The sequence below is a fragment of the Cupressus sempervirens genome, chromosome 1, assembly GCF_028749045.1.
Source record: "Cupressus sempervirens isolate cs-2001-9-10 chromosome 1, ASM2874904v1, whole genome shotgun sequence".
Classification (NCBI taxonomy): Eukaryota; Viridiplantae; Streptophyta; class Pinopsida; order Cupressales; family Cupressaceae; genus Cupressus; species Cupressus sempervirens.
In genome coordinates this window covers 805809586-805818989 of record NC_143118.1, presented here as the reverse complement: position 1 = coordinate 805818989, position 9404 = coordinate 805809586, and the positions used below count along the sequence as shown (strand labels likewise).

Sequence of the window (9404 nt, the reverse complement as noted above, 5' to 3'; positions counted from 1 at the left end):
TTCATGTATGTCACGTGAAAATAATTGTCCTTACGCGTATTTCTCTGTCTTCCTTTTTTCAATTGGCAGTCTGATCCTATAACGCAAAAGCTATAAATTAAATGTCATAGTCCAATATTTATGAATTTGGGTCCCATGTAATGTTAGGTTGTTTGGGGTATTAAAACATGATTTTTCAACAAAATCTTCCTGTTGGTAGTAATGGGATTAACTTAATCTTACGCACTCTAATGTTCCTGTACACCATGTGAACCTTACATTCTACACACCCAATACTTGTGAAGTGTATAAATCCGAGGGCCATCCTCAACTGATTTCAACGAATTAGAGAGATGAAGATGAGCGGCATGCATGCAGTCATGGTGCCTTTCCCTGCGCAAGGGAGTATCAATCCTCTCATCAATTTGGCCCAGTTGCTCTCTACAAGAGGGGTTCTCATCACTTTCGTAAACACTGAATGCAGTCACAAGTGCATGTCCAAGGAAGCTGATTTGGGTAATAATGAGGAACCCGCATTCAAATTTATCACCATTCCAGATGGGTTGCCGTCAGATCATGGCCGCCTAGCCAATCTCGCCGAGTACGTAATCGCTTTGGAGAAACTCGGCCCAGTGTTGGAACATCATTTGCGGTGCAACTTATCAGACGGGAAAACTCCTCCCGTCACCTGCATTATATCAGAAAATTTCATGTCTTGCACACACCAAGTGGCCAAGAATCTGGGAGTGCCCCGAGTCATCTTCTGGACAATGTGCGCCGCGTCTTCAATTGCTCAGTTCTACACCGACCTTCTCATCTCCCGCAGACATATTCCTGTCAAAGGTACAAAATCCTGACTGCCATTAAGTCTTCCTCATGTTTGTTTTCATTGCTAATTGAAAATGATTGTCATCATGATAAGTGATTGCAGTGGAGGAGTCGAAGAGGGCGGACAAAGTGATCACTTGTTTGCCAGGTAATCTTCCACCTCTGCTGCCGAGTGATCTATCTTCTTTCTATCGCGCTGCAGACACATCGGACACCATGTTCCAGTGGAGTCTGCGAGAGTCCCGATTTCAAAGCAAGGCAGACTATGTGCTGGTCAACACGTTTGATGAGCTCGAGCCCCCCGAGACAGTAAGCGCACTGTCCTGTAATGCCTGCCCTGCTTTGGCAATTGGCCGCGTGTTTCTTCCCAATTTTCTAGATGGAATAGATTTGAACAAGCAAGCGAGTCTTTTGGAGCAGGACGAGAGCTGTCTCAAATGGCTTGACGCTCAAAAGCCCAATACTGTGATCTACGTTTCCTTCGGCAGCATCGCCGTCAAGTCGAACGACCAACTGGAGGAATTGGCAATGGGGTTGGAAAACAGTCAGCACCCTTTTCTGTGGGTGTTGCGCAATGATATTGCGGGAGGTATGCCTGCCATTCTCCCCGAGGGTTTTGAAGAGAGAGTGAGAGATCGGGGACTGACTGTGAAATGGGCGCCTCAATTGAATGTTTTGTCCCACCCTTCCGTGGGAGGGTTTCTGAGCCACTGCGGGTGGAACTCTTGTCTGGAGAGCATGAGCATGGGAGTTCCAATGCTTGGGTGGCCGTATTTTGTTGACCAGTTTCTCGACTGCCGCTTCTGCAAGGATGTGTGGAAGATTGGCTTGGCCTTCGAGGGAGTGGAATTTGATGGAAATATGGTTGTGAAAAGAGAGGAGATTGAAAAAGGGGTGAGAAGACTGATGGAAGGTTCAGAAGCGCAGGAGCTGAGAAAAAAGGGAATGGAGTTGAAGGATGCTGCGTTTAAAGCGGTAGGGGAGGGAGGTTCTTCCTTTGTCAACATCAACAGGTTTATTCATGAAATCACACAGCTTTCCAAATTGGCTTCTCTGACAACCGGGTAGCCGCCAAAGTATTGTCTATGTATTCAATGAGATGGCACCAATGCATCGAGTAGTTTGTTGCATATTATGTATCAGATTATATCTGCTTGCACTGCACTGTTAATTTAGCGGAAACATGTTACCAGATTCATGTGCGAAATAATAGTGTTTCAGATTCAGTTGTCAAATATGCTTTCTACGCTATTAATGTTCACTGAATAATTGTATGTCCTTTTCAGCACAACCGTTTATTTGAGAGTGCTTGGAGCTTAGACGTCCAAGTTATTTGAAACCCTTCAGTCAGTTTACTTTCTGACTACTTACGTTTCTCTCACGCCGGGATCGTTATGGTTAATATGCCACTTTTCATGTCTTTGATCTCTTGCCTACTTCCCTATCACTCTCTTTTTACTGGTTTGGAAAGACTTAGTCGCTGCTAAAATTAAATAGCTTAACATGTCACTGCTGCAGAACACAAATTAAATAACTCCACTGTCAAAGTCAAAAGCATCAGGTATATAAGAGCATGAAGCACATATAGAGCTATCCAGATAATTAGTAGTAGTCCGAATTCTTCAGAAAGGTAACTGTTTCTTCTCAGAGCTTCCAATGAGCAACACCACATCAGGTAAATAGCAGCAATCCCGATTTTTCACGTAAGTGACTAGTTGTTGAAAAGTGACTCGTCTGTTCTTCAACAGCGGCATTTTAATACACAAGTATGTATTTTAATGCTTGAATTTGTTGATTGTAGGATTACATATAATATTTTAATAGTGAAATATAATTAAAACTTTGTAGGATTACATATAATATTTTAATAGTGAAATATAATTAAAACTTTACAAATATTATATAAGAAAGAATAAATGATTTGAAAGATAACATGAAAATGATGTAGGATAAGATCTATGCTCATCTTAAATGTCTCTTTCAGTTCATCTATACAAGAACATGCTGATGTATTTTTACAACAAAAAAATATAAGTGCTATTTAGTGGAACATATTTATTCTTAGACTGCATTGCAATACAAATATTTAGTGGAATATATTTATTCTTAGACTGCATTGCAATACAAATAGTCGTGCACGATCAATGAGTTGTTCAAATAGAATGTGTTATGATCCTAAAACATAGATGCATAATAAAATTATTATTTTCCAATTGTTTATTATATTATATTTTACTATTATAAAATAATATAATATAACTTATATGCTCATTTCATTTTTAGCTAGGAGATATGTCTATTTGTAAATAATTTTAAATGATAATGTATTATATGATTGCAAAGAAAATGTGGAAAGTAAGTATTCCAAATCAAATTTATCTTCTTTTAAAATAAAAAGAAATTAATTATATAGTAACAAGCTAAAGTAATTATAGTGAATCTATAAGTAATTTCATCAAAAGAGTAGAAATACTAAATACTAATAAAACTTAATAACTAATTCAAAATAAATTAATATGAGGAAGCTTGAACCAATTATCATTGAGATAATATATTATATTAATAATTCAATATATAAATTTGATAAATATTTGATTAATTGAAAAATAGGTCATTCTCATTTGTTGATAGGAAACTAACTCACTAATTTTGCAAAGTGAATACAATGACTACTTTCCTCGGATATTTTGATCTTTTTGTATTGCAAATATTTCTCAATGTATAATAATAAAACTTTTATAATAATTTGAATAGACAAAAGATTTCTCAACCTAAAACATGGATAATTTTAAACTTGTGATTTCTTAATTTATTTTGAGACATTGGTTTCTTATTGCATAAGAAGCAAAATATTGTCAAAATTTATGTTTACAATGGAAAAATTATTTTCCATCTCCCCATGTTTAACAATTTTATTCTTATGCTAAGAGCATATGCAAAGACGTATCTAGCTAAACTTATTCTTTCTTCCATAGATCAAGTTTCTTTCACAATTCTATATTAAACAAGTAAAAAATCTATAAATAAAAGTAACTTTCTAAATTATCAAAAATAAACAATACATCTAAAAGTTGTTAATAAGAATGATTTATATTTTTGAAGAGATGACTATTTAATTTTTGAATAAATATGACAAGAGATCCTACCAAATTACACAAGTTTTACAACACAAAATAATTAGAAGATTTAAGCTTGTGTGATAATTTATTCATTTTCTATTAAATATAAATATTTAATAATATTAAAGATACTAATGTCCTTTCGTGCAATTCTAGAAGCATATACAAATCTCTAAGATGAAGAAAATCCAAATATTACACAGATAAAGATAAATATGAACAACCTTAACCAACAAAATATGAAAAATGAGATACTATAAAATCACTAAGATGACTACTAGATCCATGTAGTCCAAGCATTAGGTTCCTTAAACTATTTCAATACTTCTTTTTTTCCTAATGAAAAGTGTAAAGGTATGAGCCTTTTATCCCATAGACCTAAGCGTGGAATGTAATTTCTCTATAGTTTACAAGGTAGTGTAGACAATTCTTAGGATTCAAACTTTATGCTCTGAGGACTTTCAAGAAAATGAGATTGTAACCTACCTCTTTAGACTAGGTAGAGAAGTAACATACAAGGGAGTTTCAAGGGATCCAATTGCAAAGATTGCAAAATAAGAAGAGATCATTAAAACTAGCATGATGCCCACTTTAATCATGCTTATTTTCAAATATCTTTCATGCACTTCATGAAATTTAGAATACTTCATTTTAGTTGGAGCTTCTTTAATGACATTTTCTTGATCTAGACTAAAATGTCCCCTCCTTTATTTCTTTAAAGAATCAAAATACATCATAGTCCTAATTATCAAAACTATTGCATACTCAAGTGCACAAAATACTTTTCATACACTTTGCAAGATAGTGCACACAATTCCCAATATTAGAATCTATGTCTTTAGTCCCTTCAATATAGTGTATGTATTGTTCCCAATATTTTGAATCCACATCTTCAGATCAACTACCAAAGTGAAATACAAGGAGGTCTAGATTCAATCGGAAAGATCACAAAAAAGAAGAGACCATGAAAAGTAGTATGATGCCCACTTTAGTCATTCTCATTTTCAAAGATATTTCGTGTGCTTCATAAAACTTAAAATACTTTAATTCAATTGGAGTTTCTTTAATGACATTTTTCTAAATAGAAGTAAAAACCCCTCTGCTCCATTTGTACTACAAAGAAAAAAAATCAAAACCCTAGTTATCAAAATTATGGTAGACCCAAGTGTGCAATGTACTTTATCTATATTTTGTAAGGCAGTGCACATAATTCCTAGGATTCAAACCTACTTTCTCAAGTCCTTCAAAATAGTTTATATGATTCCATACAAGGGGGATTTATGAGATCTACCTGCCAAGATCGCAACAAAAAAAGAGATCATCAAAAGAAGCATGATGCCCACTTTAATTGTAACGGCCCACTTGGGAACCCAAAAGAAATATACCTAATATGTTACAATGATTTCAAAACTTTGCAACTAAATTATTTTAGATATAAGAATAATATTTATGTATATATAGAAAATTCATGATAATCACATAGTTCTAATGACAAATTTAAAATTGCAACCCTAATGTTTGTTTTATTGTTTTCTTCCAAATTTCCATAATCAAATATTCCCTATATTATCTAAAGGGGTTTAAAAGAATATAGTCATACTAATTTTCTATAGTTTTTCTATAATTTTACCTAGTCAAGTTTTTTTGATTAATAAGTTTTCCTTTTCAAAATCTACATCATAATTCCTTATTCAACAATCACTACAATAACTTAATAAGTAATATGCAAATATCCATGAAGACATGAAGTAGACAGTTCTTTGAATAAATTCTACAATGAGTTTTCAAACCCTACCTCAAAATCACAGCTAAAATCTAAGACAATCTATGAATGCATCCAAATCCAAACCCTCTGAAACTTTCAACAATTCTTTTGATCTAATTCTAAATTTTTCTCTTTGAAACCTATGTAATTGCAAAATGAGCTCTAGATCTCTGATAAATAGTTCTCACCTAAATTGGGGCTTTGATTGTGTAATCACGAGAGGGAACTCATTGATCAATTATTATTTATTACTTTAGTACTTTATTACCTTTTACCATTTCATGCACAACTCTTTAGATATTAAATTACAAAATATCTTAATTTAAATAATTAGCTTTCTCTCTTTAATTAATCTTAGAAGCATTTTTAATAATATATTTATTAATTTAATTAATAAAATCATTTAGAGCTTATTATTAAAATAAAAATCATAATAATTATCATTAAATTAAATAAATATAACTATGCCACAATTAGAACTATAAAATTATCTTTAAATTCATTATTTTATATTTTATTTTCCTCCAGTTTATTAATTAGTGCAAGCACTAATTAAAGTATAGTTTATTATTTAAATTAATAATAATAAAAATCAAATCTCATTGTTTAAATGCAATTAATCTAATTTAATTATTATTAAATAAATAATTTTAATAATTCAATATTAAATCTGTAATATTTTAATATTTTAATTATCTCTTTGGCCAACTTTTCAAATTAGACTTTCAAATTAAATCATTTAAACTGAACCACATATTTAATTAATTAATAATTAATTAAATATCATCATATTCTAATTTCTCTTGAACCAATTTTCTAAAGTTAGCGTTCTAAATTAAAACTTTTAAATTAAAGAACATATTTAATTAATTTTTAAATAGTTAAATATTCTCATAATTTAGTATTTCCTTTTTAATCAAATAATATTTAATAATTCTCAATGTTACATGATTCACCAAAATATTCTAATGAAATCATTAATCATATAAATTGCATAGTAAAATTCACATAAAAGAAACATTACCAAAACAAACCAAAGCTCAAAATCAAACAACATAGACAAAGATAAACTCACAGGTTTTAAAAAGGGTGGAAAGTTAGTTACGAGTCCTCCTTGCAAGACAAATATTTAGGCTATGGCTACGATTGGACCTGGACATTATCTCCCCATTCTTATAATTGAGTTATTGTGATAGGGCATGCTCATCCTAACAATTCAGGGCACTCGATGCCTAGTTCCTACATTCTACATAAAAGACAAGTGTGTACAGGGATATAAACATATCTAAAAAAACAAGCAATGGTAGGGAGTGGTACATCATGTAGATCACAACTAGCACGTGACTATGACTCCCTCCCTTTACCATATCAAACATGACAAATAGAAAAATAAAATAGACACATATACCATACGCATGCAAGTATGGGGTAGGTACAACAATAATTATAAGTTGAATATCAAATGCTCAGATAAAATAATGCATTGTCACAAATATAAAGTAATCATCATTAAAAAATCATTTGATATTGCTATGAAAGAAATCACATTTATTAACTATGAATCATTAAAGCATTATTAATGCACCAATAACCACAATCACTAGACAACACATGAAATATAGTCAACTAAGTAATCATTGTTGATATATCTCTAGTCCAAGTTATGAAATAATATCCTTGAAAGTAACACATCCATGAAATAGGCATAAAAGAGTTTGATAAATATAATGGAAAAGAAAACTATAGGTGGGCAATACATTAAGCATGCTTATTTTCAAAGATCTTTCATGCACTTCATGAAATTTAGAATACTATATTTCAATTGGAAATTCTTGAATGACATTTTCTTAAATAGAACTAAAACTCCAATTTATAATAGTCCATTTTTGTTTGAGTTTTTGATTAAATAAAACAACTTTTATAGGGATCCTGAAATGTGAAAGTTTTTACAACATATAAAAAATATAGATATTTAGAAAAGTCCAACATCAGCGAAACTGCTTAACAAAAGCTAACCCTAGACAATAGGCACATGGCCAGGAAACAAAAAACCATCAAAACTAGAATAAGAAAAAATCAGCTACACTAGGAAAGAATGAGACAACAACAAAAGCATTAACTATCAATTCTCTCTATAAAGAACCTCTAGAGACTCTACAACTTCTTTGGTCTTCTTGTTGTCCTTGTCCTCTTGGTCCTAGTTTTGAGCATCCACCTAGTCCCTAGTTTCTTTTGGATCATTCTCATCCTGCCCAATTTCCAAGGTAGTCTTCTCCATCTTTTCCCTACCAAATCCATCACTAATAAGTGATTCACCCAAGCTGTTAATGTTCTCATTCAGAGCATTCAAAGTGGCGATCACCTAATTTTCTAGGTTCTAGTGGGAGAACTCCATCCTTTGGACTCTTTGTTCAACCTTAGTGATTTTTTCCTCCTTGTCTACCTTGTGTTCCTGGATGTTGAAGTGCCAATGGCTTCCATCTTGGCTTTTGTCCTCTTCATTGTGCCCCTACTTGCTACCAATTTTTTGGTTACCTTCCTAGCTTCTTCTCCCCTTAAGTCCTTCAATTTCATGGAATAACCATTTGATAGACCATAAGTTGTCTATCATGCTATTTCTAATGTTTTTCAAAAGGTTAAGCACAATTTCCCTCGCATTATCAGAGATCACAACCAGACTAGGATCAATGAGATCATCATAGTGGGTTTTTCCATCAATGTCCTCCACCACTTGAATATTCAAAGGTTCCCTAACAATCCCCAAATTGACTATATTTAAATTAAAATTCCTCTAAGCCCTCCTATTTTTCGTTGTCACTTCCCCACTCTCTTTTCCCAAAATATCTATAGATGGGGAGGAAGTGGGGCTAGGGCCAGGAATCTCAAGGATCTAGTCTTTGCTTTCTAAAGCCACATCTGTTTTCCTTTTCTTAGGATTCCCCGACACGTCAACTAAATCCTCTTCCTCCTTTTCACTTTCCCTCCCCTTCTTCTCCTCCTTCTCCTCATCTTCCCCCTTCTCCACTTTCTCTGAATCAGTATCCTCATCATCGTCATTATTCTCCTCCTCCTCCTAAGGCTTGGGCTTAGGGGGAATGGAGGGTAAACCTCTGGGGCTCTTTCTATAGGGAATGTGAGTAGAGGGTTTCCTTTCTTCTTTGGGTTTAGATGAAACAATACCTTCTTCTTTTGATTTTATGCTCTACACATCCTTGGAGTCCGAGCTCCCAATTTCCTTGGATGCACACCCAGTATCACCAAGGGATTTTCCCCTAGTTTGAGACTTCAGATACTTGTAAACCAAAAGGAGTAATCCCTCATGAAGAGCTATGTTAGTTGTCGGTTTCCTCTTGAAATCCTCAATATCATTGCTCATGGAGGTGAAGAGATAAAAAAGAAAAGAGATTTTGATACCTTTCCTAAAGTGATTAAGCAAGACAAAATGAAGAGTTCTTATCCTATCAAATATGGCATCTAGGGAAATATATTCTATTGGAGCTCTAAATTGTAGCCCGAATTTTGAGCGATTATGAGAATTTTAAGCCCTATAAATGCTTTTTAATGCATATGTATCCAACTATCCATTTGAGTCCCCTAAGGTGTTTAATGTTTCTAACACCCTGCATTCAGCTTGTCTAAGCATTCTATGAAGAAAAATTGAGATTCTGAGCCATTTTATGAAGTCTCATTTTGAGCATTTGTCATTTCTACAT

The 9404-nt window shown here is 33.2% G+C and overlaps 1 pseudogene; it reads left to right on the top strand.

The window, feature by feature from the left end:
- Positions 1-332: 332 nt before the first annotated feature.
- Positions 333-1875, top strand: LOC149580316 (linamarin synthase 2 pseudogene; annotated as a pseudogene).
- Positions 1876-9404: the final 7529 nt, after the last annotated feature.